Source organism: Diceros bicornis, chromosome 9, assembly GCF_020826845.1.
Source record: "Diceros bicornis minor isolate mBicDic1 chromosome 9, mDicBic1.mat.cur, whole genome shotgun sequence".
Classification (NCBI taxonomy): domain Eukaryota; kingdom Metazoa; phylum Chordata; class Mammalia; order Perissodactyla; family Rhinocerotidae; genus Diceros; species Diceros bicornis.
The window spans coordinates 51,225,864-51,240,923 of record NC_080748.1 but is presented as its reverse complement, the minus strand read 5'-3'; positions in this window follow the sequence as shown (position 1 = coordinate 51,240,923).

Below are 15,060 nucleotides of genomic sequence, written 5' to 3'. Positions count from 1 at the left end.
GTAAAGTATTTTTTTTAGTTTTATATGTTTTTATCTCATTTATAATTTATAAACATCGTTTGTTGAATGAACATCTTTCATTGTCATCATTAATTAGGTATAGTCCATTTTCCTTTTGCCTCCAAACTAATTGCAAGTGATTCAATATACTGGTGTACAATTTTCTTAATAATCTATGATATATCACATCAGGGGCAGCTGATCTATAAATGCTCATTTTTTCAAGTACGATATTCCCTTATCTGCCTTTGTCAAATGTCATTCTTGAATGCTTTTCATTATTTTCTAATTGTCCAAATGTATTTTATTCATTTTTATTGTCAAAGGTTTACCTGAGGCAAAGAGTTAAGGATATGAGGTAATTCAGATTCATTAATAATTTTATGCACTGGCTTCATTAATTATTTTATTGTCATTTTAGTAGTTATTTTCTGAAAATGAAGAGAAATTTATAAATAAAAATCTTTTTAAACTAACCTTTTAAATGTTTCTCCCAATCCTTGTGAAATTGAATAAAAATAAGCAAATTCCCATTATCTATTCCTCATAAGAAATAAACACTTTAAAAATAGGACTTCAAGAACCCTGCCTCATTGCCCTGATTGTAGCTAGAAGCTTAAGGGAAAAGATTGCAAGCAAATTGTTTTATTTATATTAAGTGTATTTTCTCAGAGATAATCTGTATTTGTTTCTTACTCTTTATCATCATAGTTGTTGCCATTTAGCTTCATTTACTTTGGAATTTTAAGGTGAGAATGTTTAAGGAATAAACACAAACCTTTTTGGTAGAATTACACTGCTTTCCCTTATTTTGTAAGGGGAAACTTGAAAGGTTACCCTGACCTAGAGAACACAGCCAATCCTGTTTTCTACCTTTATGTATGTTCAGAGATGATTATATTTTTATTTCACAATTTTAAAGTTATTCACTCCTTATTCCAGAATAATAACAAAATCTCAAGCTTGCTTTAGACTATAGATTTGTTCCTTATTTCAGTCAACATTCCACTCTCTGGTGTGCTTGGTGTATCTGATCAATGTTTCGCATGCTGATCAAATCTGGGTAGAATTAATCAAACATCTCGGTACATTCTTAGCCTCCCTCTCCATCCTCTCTGCCTTTTCTCCCTTCCCTCTTTCTCTTTCTCTCTTCTGTCTCCTTGTGTTTATTTTCTCTTTCTTGTCAAGTTAGAGACTACACTGTATAATTATTTGGATTCTGCTCTCTCTTCATTGTTAGGGTCTGAGTATAAACTAAAATATTTATTGTTGCTTTATTCACTGAATAAAATTTTATTTAAAATACACACTTTGCCATACTAGCTCATTTTCTTAGTGGTATTACTTGGTTAACATAGAGCCACAAAGCATTTATATGTGGTATGTAGCTCCTCAATTTGTGGACTAAATACTTATCATTGGATTTCTCCTTGCTAAGAACTTATGTAGGATTTCAGTAGTTGCTTCAGGAAAGTTTACAAAACACTTGTGAAATTTGGATGACTCAAGTGTTTTAAAAATGCTAAGTTCAAAAATTTTTGGCAGAGAAGTATGGGGAAAGGTCTTTGAAAAGAGTTGAACCATTTTTGAATCTTGTGATTGTCAGCACAGACTGAGCCATTTATGGCAGGATGTGTATAATGCATCATGAATATTATGAAATATTACTCATTTCTAATTCATTACAAAAATACTTTCCTAAACTTGCATATGTGATGGATGGTGAGAAACCAGGCATTCACATCTAATTATAAGGGTTTTTCTTTGTACTAAAATGGACCCTATTTATCTATCAGTGCAATCAATCCATGCATTTTCCTTTGTGTCTGTCACTGTACTACCTAAGCACTTAGCAAAGATATTAAATTAGCCAAAAACTGTGGAGCGGGATGTTTTCCTTGTCTTTACTACATTTATCTAAGCCAGCCTAAAGCTAAGCAGACTGTGACTAATATCGGAAGTCTTATTCTTATCGCAGACAGAGTTGTTTTCATTCTTGTTATTATTAATTGGTTGAATGCCAAAAATATATTCAGCACAGGACATAATTACGCAATGTGTTCTTTCTCCTGCAACCTAGAAAGGGATCAACTGCTTTCATCTACCAACATTGATGCCAGAGTGATGAGTACCGCTTCATAACCCCCAGTTTTCTTTTCTACCTTTCTTCCTTTATCCACTTCCCTTGCCAGTTTTCTTTTAAAAAGAGTTCTAGTAATAACCAATTTTTTAAATTTTGGAAAGAATTTTAGGAAAAAAATGTAGCTATTGCCTTTTAAACTTATACTTGTCAAATGGTGGGGTATAAAAAAGCAGACGTTTGTTTTATTTCTGTGAGCATCATAATGAATACATGTTTACAGTTTCTACTGACGTGTCTGAAAAATACTAACATATAGATATACGTTTAACTCATAAACTGTAAATACATAATATAAAAATATATATATGTGTGTTTTATATATGTTACAGACATAAATTATGTTTGTGGTACCTCATACATACAATCAGATCTTCAGAGACAGATTGTCATACACTCCCTTTTCCTCAAAGAAGTTAATTTTCTTTTTGCGTCCGCCCCACTTGACTCTAAGTGCATCCTCTAAGAAAGAACAAGAGCTATTTCTGTTTCTTTTATTTTCAGTGCTTCTTTTCTGGAAAGACTCATGGGTTTTTTGTTTGTTTTTTGTCTTTTATAAGCTGTGTTACTCCTTAAGAACTAAACTTATTACATCTAAAATCAAACTAATATCAGATTTGTTAGAAGTAGGAAAAAATAAATGTACTAAACTTTGGTTGCTCATTTACATTCACAAATATTATTTTAAATAGTTTTGCGTTGATTATAAATGATCCTGACCCTTAGGAAATTGAAGTATACATCTACTCTACATATTAGGTTTGACAAAGTGGGAATTCAGGCTGGACTGAACAGATCCACAGGGAGCCAGTGGCTACCGAACCTAGGAAATGGGAAGCATGAGTAGTAACAGAAATGCAAACTTTCTGTTGGATAGCAAACTATGGAGTAAGTCATGCTGATAGCTGCGGTGCAGCCATCATCACACAGAAGTTATCTTTTGTGATTTGTACTGTCATGGTATTCTGAAACATTTAGCTCTAGTCACATTCCGGTACAGAGCCGGACCTGAAAGAGGCTTGGTAAAGGAATAAATGTGTTCATTGTGTATAATATTTTATCGAGCAAAACAAAATTTCTAAATTTAATATCCTGTAGAGGCTTGAAGATATAAGACAAAGGATGAACAAAGAGCAAAAACATTCAAAGAGCTTTCTATAATATTAATTGATGAAGAGATCTATAAAAGTAACTATAATATATGGCAGAAGGTATAAAGTGATATAAAATTACAAAGTGCCGTGGACATTCAGGAGATCATAAATCACTTAGTTGGTGTGCTCATGGAACTCATCTATTTAAACTGGGCTGGTAGGAAGAAATGCATTTTAGCAGATAATATTTGTAACTTTCTATGACTGCAATAAAATTGATTCTTAGGTGAAGTTTCCATAAAATTGCAAAGGTATTATACTAAAGCTTAAATTAGGAATAACAAACTAATAGAAAAAATTTTATAATTTAAAATTTGGGGAAGAAAATCTACTCAATATATTATAGAGGTAAACACAGAGATTAGAATCTAAAGGAAGCCAAAACGTAAATATTTTCATACACCATGTTTCCTATATATTTCAACATTTCACATGAATTCTGAATCACAGATACATCTAAATACAAAAATGTTTGACATTCTTAGACTATGTCAGTATTTTTATGTTTTATCTATAGATTTTTTTTTTTTTTCTGAGGAAGATTTGCCCTGAGCTAACATCTTGTTGCCAATCTTCCTCTTTTGTTTTTTGTATGTGAGCCACTACCACAGCATGACCACTGACAGGAGAGAGGTGTAGGTCTCTGCCCAGGAACCAAAACCAGGCCACTGAAGCAGAACATGCCGAACTTAACCACTAGGCCACCGAGGCTGGCCCTATAATTTCTTTTTTAACTGAAGTAGAAGTTAATCATCAAATAGAGCCTTTATACTTAGAGTCCTATTATCCTTCTTTAAAAAACTTATTCCTATTCTTATATTTTACAGAATTTCTTAATAGAGGGAAAACCAAGGAACATGAGGATTAGATTGATGTTTAGTGACTAACAATTCTAGTCCATAAATCTTTAACGCTTAACAACATTAGAAGTTTCTCTTACTCATGTAATATCCTGGGCAGCTGTAGAGGTCAAAAGAGAGGCTCTTTTCCACAAACATATGTGGAAACCTAGGATAAAAGATGCTCTGCCATCTCTAACTATGACTTCCAAATCACAATGGTCACCTACCAATGGTCAAGCTACCAGGCAGAAGAAAGACTATATAGAGAGGTTTTCTGGGCCAGGCCCTGAAGTGATACACATCACTTCTGTTCATATTCTTTAAGGTAGAAGTCAGTACCATGTCCATACCTAACTGCAAGTGTGGCTGAGAAATATGTCTAGCTGGGTGCCCAAGTTGAAGAAGAGAATGCAGATTTTGGTGACAAGTATTCTCTGTCACGGGCCATTCTTATGGTCACTAACTAACAATGTGTGCCCAGTTTCCCAGACAAAGAAAGGCAGTCACTTATTCTCTGAGGAAATCAATTCAAAGTGACTTACCCAGTAACTGCACACAGCTCAAAGTCTAGGATCTCCATAATTCATGGAGATCATGAATTTGGTTTGAATATCTATAAACTAGAAGACAAGTTATCTGCCTCCACTTCCCTCCTAATCTACAATAGAGGAGCAGGTACAGAAGTGAACACACACAATAAACTCTACGTGTTTAATTTAGGAAAAAGGAAGAATAAGAGACGTAAAACCATTACTGGTCCATAGCCATAATAGAATTCTATTGGAGAGGCACACTGAGGACTCTCTTTCCTTACCTGGGTAAAATTCCTGTATTATGCATAGATTCTGCCTCTAGAATAAATTCTCTTACCAGTTTTTCCTCTGTTGCCCCCTAGTTCCACCCACATGGAGGTTCTATCTCATCCATTACCTCTGATGGCCACATCTGAAGTAGGCATTTCAGTGTGTATGTTCTCCCTGAGGGCTGCAGTTTACATGGTCTGCTTTCTTCTGAGGAGAATTTGGGGATTCAAGATTCATTTTACTCACACAGGCTTTCTCAGGGCAAAGTCAAGGAAATAAAATTTCTCTAATATTTGGAATGCTTTTGATCTATTTGCTTCAAAGCAGTTCTAGTACCAGTAAATAGACCCACAGCTTTTTACATGGCCTAGTTTTTAGTCTGTTTATTTCTTTGCATCTTTGTCCCGTCTCATCCTCTTGAAGCATGGGTAGCAATAGGCTTTAGTGGGAAGGTATCAACCTTCCACTAAGCACCTGATCTTTGCTCAAGGCTGGATACTTTTTTGTTTTAGGCTGATATGGCTTTATGGGTTTGTGGCTCTAAAACTTTTTTAGACTTATATCCTACTGTTTAGGATCCAGAAGCTGCTGGCTTTTCTAACCCTGGGAGTTCCCAATTTTGTGAATGCTCTCTCTTCCCTTTCAGTTTTGTTTGCAATCTGCCCAATTCCTTTTTTGAGTCATCTTTCTTGCAATATATCGCTAAAAGCAACAAGTAAAAACAACACATAGTACCGTTCTGGCTCTGTCCAATGCTTTCCTCTAGAGCCACAGGCCTGGTGAGCACTAGGTCTTCCTTTCAAATTGTTGCTAGCAACAGTGTTACCAAACGTTATACAAGAGTATAGCAAACCCCTCAAGCTTTCCAGTCTACTATAACTGGTTCCTTGTCTGCTGCCTGCCTTGAAAAGCGTAACACAAGTCAACATCCATAATTTAGAATTGTTTTTACAGCAATATCCTATTTAAGGTGCAAAATTCTGTATTAGTCAAGATAATGCTAGCTATTCTTACAAATAATAGGTCAACTATAAATAGCTCAAACATAGATTATTTCTTGCTGATATAATAATTCTGAATGAGCAAAAAAGACAGCAGGGCAGGGAAGTTCTCCTTCACGTCATCAATCAAGGATGCAGAAAGGTAAAAGTCATGCCATCTTCAACATTTTGTTTCACTTTTACCTTGGCCTTCTCCACTGCAGCCAGCTGAAAAGGAAACAGAACATGGATAAGTACATAGGGAAATCTTTGATGGCCCAGTCCTGGAATTGGCATATATCACTTCTCACATTGTATTGGCTAGATCTTAGCCACATGGTCATACTTTACCAACAGTGAGTCTGGAAAATGCAGTCTAGCTGTATTCCCTGGCAGAATTTGAGATCAGTCTCAAAAATACCCACATATCTGGTGAATTAAGTGAAATCAGGTTCTAACCTGTCTACCAACAACTCATTTCATAATAAATCTATGAACTATAAAACAAATAAATAAAAGCAAAATATTTACCTTGTGGTGATCATATTGAGTACTATTATACTCAGTAGTTTATAGAACTACACAAAAATTATTACTCTTATTTCAAAGTTATTGTGTAAAAGTGGTAACAAGCCCTGCCACCTCAATCAGCCTATTATAAAACATCAATAAACAATGATTCAGTGGTAAATTGCAGTAACTTCTAAGCCTATGGAACTTTAGGTTTTATTCCTCACTGAAATAATTACAACTTACTGAAATGATGTGTATTGGCTTTCTGTTCAAGTTTCATCATCAACTTTTGAATATATCCATATTTTCTTAGGAAGAAATCTCTTCCCTCTCAAACTTCTTAGGTGGTGTAAGCTGAAGAAATAATTCTTTAGTATGAAGTCCTTTTATTGCAGAGAGAACATTGCCTATAATTTTAACTTAGTTGAATAGATTGCAATTTCAATTTAGATATTAGAGGAAAACTTTCATTATAGCAATGAACTCTCATTCTGTTGATATAAAGAATGTTCCTGACAAATTATACTTTTTGCTCCATTAAGAATGATTCTGAAAACTTGTAGACTGGTGGAAAGTACCATTCAGTTGCAGCTGTTATGAAATGGGCTTTTTAAAGTGCCATTTTTCTGCTTAACAAAATCAATAGTCTTTATTATATACAATAAGCATAACCTGCTGTCATTTCCCAGATCAATAAAATCTCCTCTTCCTTTTTGATATTCAAGTGCTTTGGAGACAATGTAACCATTTGAATATTAATTCTGCTAGTGGGCCCTATGTCTTTATTAACTCTTAAGTCAGCAGCATACGTCCTAATTTTATATCATTTACCTTCCATAGAAATTATTTGGAAAAACGGTTATCATAAAAATTAAATATTTACCGTGTTCACTCTATTCAAAGAGACAAAGATTTTTTTTTTCCCCTGAGGTCATTCATTACACAGGTTCCACTTGTTGGTAATCAGACCTGGTATACCTACGTGCCTGCTTTTGACATGATAATCAACTGCCCCTTCATTTAGATTGACTAAAGAAAATGCATTCTGGATTCAATACATTTTCCTCTTAAAGATCATTTCTTAATTACGACTTACATGTCGCTGTCACAGAGTAGGGTACACTGTGGACAGTAATGCATGAGTTCAAGGCATCTGCCAGTTCTTTTCAGGTCAGAGAGAAATGCTGTTTTTCTCTTATTTACAAAGCTTACCAGCTTATTTATAGTATCTGGATTTTGAAAAGCAGAAAGTATGTTAAAGGAACTAGTTAAATGTATTCTATTAAAATACTATGTAGGATTCATCATCTATATGCAATCTCAATCATAGAAAAATTTGGTCATTGCAGTATTTATGTATTCTTGCATTCTTCTATGCTGGAATACTTCTTTATTATATAGCGAGTTTCTATGTTACTTATTTACCTATTTTGAAATGTATCAAATGGGTAGGTATTTAGCATTTAAAATTAAGTGTATTGTTTGCTAGGTCTATTAAATTATATAAGATACAGTCTAGTAAATTCAATGTATAGATAAATAAAGTGAGATCTAGAGAGATTAGGTGAGTTATTTAGGATCATGCAGTTACCTTAGAAGAGAAGGGACTAGAAAATAGTTCTGCATCTCAAGCTGATATTCGTTTGATGTCATCAGACCTATATTTAATGGAAATATATTAATCCTGTAGAAAATAACCCTGCTCTGGAAATATACTGTTTACCTTTCCTGCCCAAATCCAGAACCACCTGACAGATGGACACAGGAAATAGATTGATGGAGATAAAATTATTAGCATTATCATTAAGATGGCATGTTTTTTATATGGATTAAAAAGACTTCTTAATAATTTCTACTGGGCCTAAATAATATTTTCTTACCAAAAAGTGGCACTCGTGTTTGCATTTTAATATCATAATTTTAATCTTATAAAGAACCAAAGTATGGTAAGAAGATTTTCAGCTGAAGAGCCTTTGGAAATGTGAGGAAAAGGCATTTGATGTTGTCACAGTTACTCAGGGCTGCTATTGTTATTTAACGCCTGAGATCCAGGAAGGATAAATGTCCTCCAGTGCATGGGTCAGTCCCACATGTGAATAAAGCATCAGTTGAAAAACAGCCTATGAAGGGAAGCAGCTTTATTTTTTCAGGAACCTGTGTTTCAAGCCCGAGACAGGAACCCTACCTTAGGCCTCTCCACTCAGGGGCAGAATACAAAGGAGGATGCTGCCTGTCCTCCAGCAGGTAGATCTAAAAGGATGGGAAAGGCACGAGTTGAACTGAGCTTGTCTGCCCTTGCCTCCACATTCACAGATCAGGTAGCTCATGAGAATACGGCTGGAAGCTGTGTTCTTTCTCCTCTGGAGAACAGGGAGTTGGCTGTCCATATCTATCCTTCTCTCTTCGTTTCATTCTTCATTTGTTTCTCCTCTTTCTTTTACTCCTAGTCCCTCTCTCTTGCCTTTCTTTTCTCTCCATTTCAGTGATGACAGGAGACTTGTTCTTATGAAGACTTGAAAATTAAATAAGCAATCATAGATTTCTTAATGTTAATTTCAACTGTGATTGACATTTACTGGGGCCTGAATTTGTGATGCGTTAGCAATCTAGCTAATCAGTATTTATCAGTCATCTAGCTAATTGGTATTTGGGATGCCATAGCATTGGCGAATCAAGATTTAAACTGTATTATTAACAAACATAAAGGAGAAGTTGACAATACCAGAAGGCAAAAAGAAACCTTGTTGAGTATATTTAAATGCTTTACATAATTTTGTCATGTGAAAAATAAGAATAATTTTTAAATTGTGTATAGCATTTAAGTGGGCCAGAAAAATATTAAAGGAAATGTGAGTATCAAATAAATGTTAATTGAATACAGTGTATCATTGCCATGCAATAAACATGTGGAAATAAGGAGTTGGCAAGGGAAAGTATATGCTTAACAATATGATTGGGAGAAATTAAATTATATTAAATTTTGTATTATTGTAATAGGTTAGATTTTGAACAATTAGTAAGTCCCTAGAAAAAATGAATATTCTGTATTTGGTCTTACAATTTTTTTTTTTAATTTTCCATCTATAAAAACAGTTCACCAGAGCAAAGATGCCCAAGCACAAGATTAGAAACTCTTATTCAATTTTACTATCTGGGCAAAAGCCACCAGGATTTCACCTAACCAAACATCCCTCTCTTAAGTATGTTAAGGAGAGTAAGAAAAAATCGTCACTGAACTTACCCATGACTATTCCATTATCCTCCAACTGTGGAAGTCTAAAAAGTAAAAGTATCTACTTCCTTTATAAATTCTAATAAATCCTGCTCTAGAGAATCAGTAGAGTACAAAATAGTAAAAAAAACATTTTTTTTAGAGTACTGCAAAAATTTGAATCTTCCTAATATTATTAAGCTTTATAAATTAGACAGTGATAAGTGATGTGTGTTATGTGTGTGTATATAGATATCCATCCTCATTTAATCCACAGCATAGTTGGAGGCAGAAGTTATCATCTTCATTTAAAGAGAACAATCTGAGAATCAGAGTTTAAATAACTTTCCCAATGTAAGGAAAGTAGTCCGTGTTGGAGCTAGAAATAAGATCCACGTTTATCTGATTCTAAAGCGAGAATTCTTAGCCATTTTCTACTGAAGAATCCTCTGTAGCCTAAAACTGAAGTGGCTTTGGTTAATATTTATTAGGCAGATATAGGTACAGAAAGGTAAAGCTAATTTTCAGAACCACATTTATGTTCTAGTGGGAAACAAGACAAGGAAAACCCATAACTTGAAAAAACTACTCATACTGATCTGTTGTGCAAATGCCTCACTCTACTCCCCTGTAGATAAAACATTTTAAGTTATAATCTATAAGTTTTCATTAGAGTGAAGACAATATATTTGTTTTCTCTTTTATTAATTTCAGCATTTATGATTATTCATTATTAAAGTTAAATACCATTGGTGTCAATTTATAATACATTTAATACTATCAATCAGTCATACTAATTCACCTGCAATGAAATTAATATGATTAGTATTTAGTTTTTTCTTTTTTTATAACTACTTTTGGTTGAATAAATTAAAAATTCCTTTTATTATATCCCCTCCTGGAAACTGAGACTAAGAATGGTCAAGTAATTTCTCCCAAAGTCACATAGCTAGTAAGTGGCATATGTGAAATTCAACCCCAGGTGTGTCTGATTCTAAAGGCTACACTTTGACCAATATGGTATACAGACTTTAGGGGATGCCAGTTATGGAGTGAGGAGGATAGGAGGTGGGGAGCAAGGGTAGAATTGATGTCATACAGTGAAAAATCCTGAATGTCTCAGAATGACCCTGCTCAAATTCTAGTTCCAATACTTCTTACCTTTGACATTTAGGTAAGTTAAATATTAATTCGGTCTCCACATCTGAAAAAAGTGAATAATTATTTTTACAGGACTCTAGCAAGGGTTAAGCAAAATAGCAGACATATATTTCCTAAATCGGTGAAAGAACACGTTGGTTCCTTTTCCATCTCCCCACGGCTCAAGATCACACATTAGCAAACTGCTATGTCATTTTTAGCAATATAGTATACATATATTGTTGGCAAATCAATGTACACGTTGTTAAACATATCTGTTTTTATTAAACTTATATTTGGTGTGTTTTTTTAATCTTTTCACAATCACCTCAATACTTAAGATGAACAAAATAATGTTCCAAACTCGAATAAGACATCTGATTGCAAAATATATTTATTGCCTAAATAGAAGAGTGTCCACATCAGCAAGATGACAGCAGTAATAAGTACCAAAAAGGATCATCATGTGTATTAAGGATAATAAATATAAATCACTTAGCAGAGTTTTCTCTACATGGTTTGTATTTAACAAATTCTGTTGAAACAAACTGGCTGTTTTTTTAAATTGAGCCTCCTTTTCTTCATCGATGTCGTATACTTCACAGCATGACTGTAGGATAAAACAAGATGATTGATTTAAAAAAAGCCTATTAAAAATGGAAAGCAGTTGTATCAGTCAGAGTTCATTGCAGTAATTGAAACAACGTTGAGACAACTCATCCCTTGGATGGAAAAGAATTTAATACAGGGTATTTAGATGCTTACAAATTTTTTGGAAGAGCTAGAGAAGAAATGCATTCAAGCCTAGCCTGCTATCTCGGGGGTCAAGGGGCCAAGCAGTTGCTTCGGTTACTACCAGCACTGATGTTGCAGCTGCCACTAATCCTGTCCTTGCCACGTGCGCTTCTTGACACTGTCAGTCTATTACTCATCACTGGATCACAGAGTTTGGGCACTCCTCACCTACCCCTCCATGGTCTTGTTTTCTAGAAGAAAAAGCTGCAGGAAGATGGCCTCAGCTCTACTTCTATCTGGATCTAGTACTCTTGTTTGGAGAAACCTAAACACAGTAGAAGACAGGAAAAAGAAGACACGTTAGTGAAGTAGCAGTGACCAAAAAGATAGGTGGTAGACAGGAGGAAACTATTATTTTTAAATTGACTTTTGTGGTTTTGTCCAATCTAATATTAAAAGAAAGCTATTGGCAGTGGTCTTTCACTTCTTATTTCCGATTGTCACTTCCCCAGACTCCTACTGTATGGTTGTATGTCCACTACAGTGGGAATCTTTAACAAGTTATTTGATAAATGCATCTCATTCAAATTTTCTAACAGTTATTGAGAGCCGAATTTTCAATGACTCACACCTTTGTGTAGTATTTACAATAATTTATATATTGTCATATATTGCCAAACCACAAATTTTAGCAAACCATGGCTATTTCAAAAAAGTTGTACTTATTCATTAATCTGTTTCTTTTCCTAGATCAATCAGAAATAATCTCTTTCTGTCTTATGGGATTTTTTTTTTTTAATGCATCTCTTTTGGTAGGAACAAGTTCTTCATAGGACATCTTATAGTTTAAACCCAGTCTCTCTTTTGCTTACAGCTCTGATGATATTCATTTCACTGTACGTGAGTATATTTTTAAGTCAAGAATCTTGGAAATTTACAGCAACACCAAACATTGTGTATTTGCAGTTTAGTTTGGAGATATGATGACGGAGTAATGCTTGACTTTTTCTATTTTTGTTCTTTTCCATTTTATTGAAGTAGTCAGAGATACATTCTGTCTAGATTTTGATTTCTGAGACCTAAGAGACATACAATCAATGGAGATATTTTTGTTCTATCTAACAAAACGCATTTTATTGAGGCTATAAAATAGATGCTTGTAGTTTGATACTGTAGATGTGCAACAGAAAATGAGATACCAGTATAAAGCAAACACTTTGAGAAAAATAATTCTGAAAGAATTTTAGAATTTATTTAATAATTTTATTAAATAAAATTATTTATTTAAGGCTCACAATAAATTATGATTTTATTTTCCCCACTTTAATGATGAAGAAACTGAGTCATGACTTTCCTTCACTAGGTATTTTTATCCTTCTTCGTGAAAATACACCTTAAAATAAATCATCTTTAAAAAAAGAAAAATTCTCAAACCATGTTTCCCACTATTTCCTCTGCTTTATAGCAAAATTTATCTCATAAGAGATAACTTTAAGGGACATCCTTCAAAGACTTTTTTTTTTCCATATAAATTTTGATAAAAACTAAAGTCTTACCTTAGAGATAAGGCCCAACAGAATCTAGTGTTTAGTTAAACACTAAAACCATGGCGGGCACATATTAAATGTTCAGTGCAAGCTAGAGGAGTTGTCATTGTTATCATCACTGCTATTTGATCCATGTGCCTTACCTCATCTTCTCATGATCTCTTCTGGCCCACTGGCCTTCCCTCTGTCCCTCTTATATGCCGAGTTCCTTGCTCTCAGAACCTTAATATCTCAGTTCCCTGTACCTGGGATGACATTCAGCAATTTTTACATGTCTTCGCGCTTGACAGCTTTCTGTCTTGGCTTAAAGGTAACCTCCACATAGGCCTTCTCTGTCTCCTCTTGCCATCCATCCTCTATGTTGTTATAATGTTTTATTTTCACAGTTACATTTCTCTTTACTGAAGTTATCTTATTTATTATTTTATGTGTTAGTTGCCTCTCTCCCCTGATTACAATGTAAGTTCCATAAGAGTAGAAACTTTACAAAAAAGGTACAGTATTGAACAAGACTGAGACAGTTTCTGCTCTCATAATAATCATGATGAATTAAAAACATTATAATTAACAAGTTTTACTTATTGTTTTCTCTCACTTGCTCTGTCAGAGATTTCTCTCTACCAAGTATCTTCATGGTTTCTCTTTGAATTTGTCTAAAAACTGTTTCCAATATTAAGAGGCAATATTGATTTCTCTTGATGGTGAGGTTGTGGATTATGAGACAATTGGGATGCTGTCATATTTATATTGAAAGGAAAGAACTTGAATTTATTTCAAAATTTAGAACTCAAATTTTTGATTAAAAAATCTAGTGGCATATTTCATTCCTAAGAAAAAAATTATCTGTTGTACAGGAAGTCTTCCTTTTTATATTATATGATATGATTCAGACGAAATTATTTTGTTTAATATTAAATAAACACAATACCATTTTGTATTGTATGTTGTACTCATATACATTTTTTCAAATGCAAGAAATAAGGAACATCAAGATAATTTATCTTCAAATTTTACCTTTAATTCTCTGCTGCAACATCTACCACAGGGCATTATATTATTGGTTTTCCAAAATGTGAAGTACATAGTCCACTAAATATTTTGCCTAAATACATTTTTTATCTATTAAGCTGGCGCATATGACTATATAAATTGATTACAGAATAGAATTAGTAAATGATAAACATATAGAGCTATAAACCAGTTTAATATTTAAATCATAGTATTACTACAATTGTACTCTCTGGAAATGGTATTACAGGGTTAATATTACGACTTTGTTGAAATATAAATTATAGCACAATGTTTATTTTTTCATTAACTTCAAGTAGAAACTTAAAATGCAACTGGAGTTTACAATCATTTTAATAGATTGTTTGCTTGTTAGAGCAGCTGCTTTAGGGTTTTTTTCTATTTCACCTGAAATTTGAAAAAGCAATTACCATCAATGTTATAATTCTAATCCAATCAAAATGTCTGCTGAGAAATAGTTGTTCTTACCCTTGTGTTTATAAACCATATTTCTTTAAGAATCATAAAACTTTATATACATACTGTCCCATTTACCCTTTTGCTATCCCCATAGAGAAAACAAAGTCTTTTATTTTCATTTCCTTTGAATCCTCCGTTGAACCCTTCAAAGTATTGTGTTGTAACATGCTGAAATTTGTTATAAATTTTTATTGGTGTTATAGAGCTGAATGTTTCATAAACATGCAATATGAAGCATTATTTTCTAACTACTTTATAAATGGTGAATAGCAGCTATTGTTCAAAACAAAATTCTGCAGCCACCATTTTATTGCCAAATTGGGAACCAAGATTTGCCTATTATTCTGTTCTGCATTCTCACCTTGAAGGTGCTGTTAGGCTGAATACTCCAAGTCTTCGCTGAGGCCTTGCAAAAGGATGTAATTCTTTTCCTTTCAAGCAAACCAGCATAGCTATTTTCAACTGTTTGTCAAGGTATAAATGTTCCACAGCAGAAGTAACACTCTT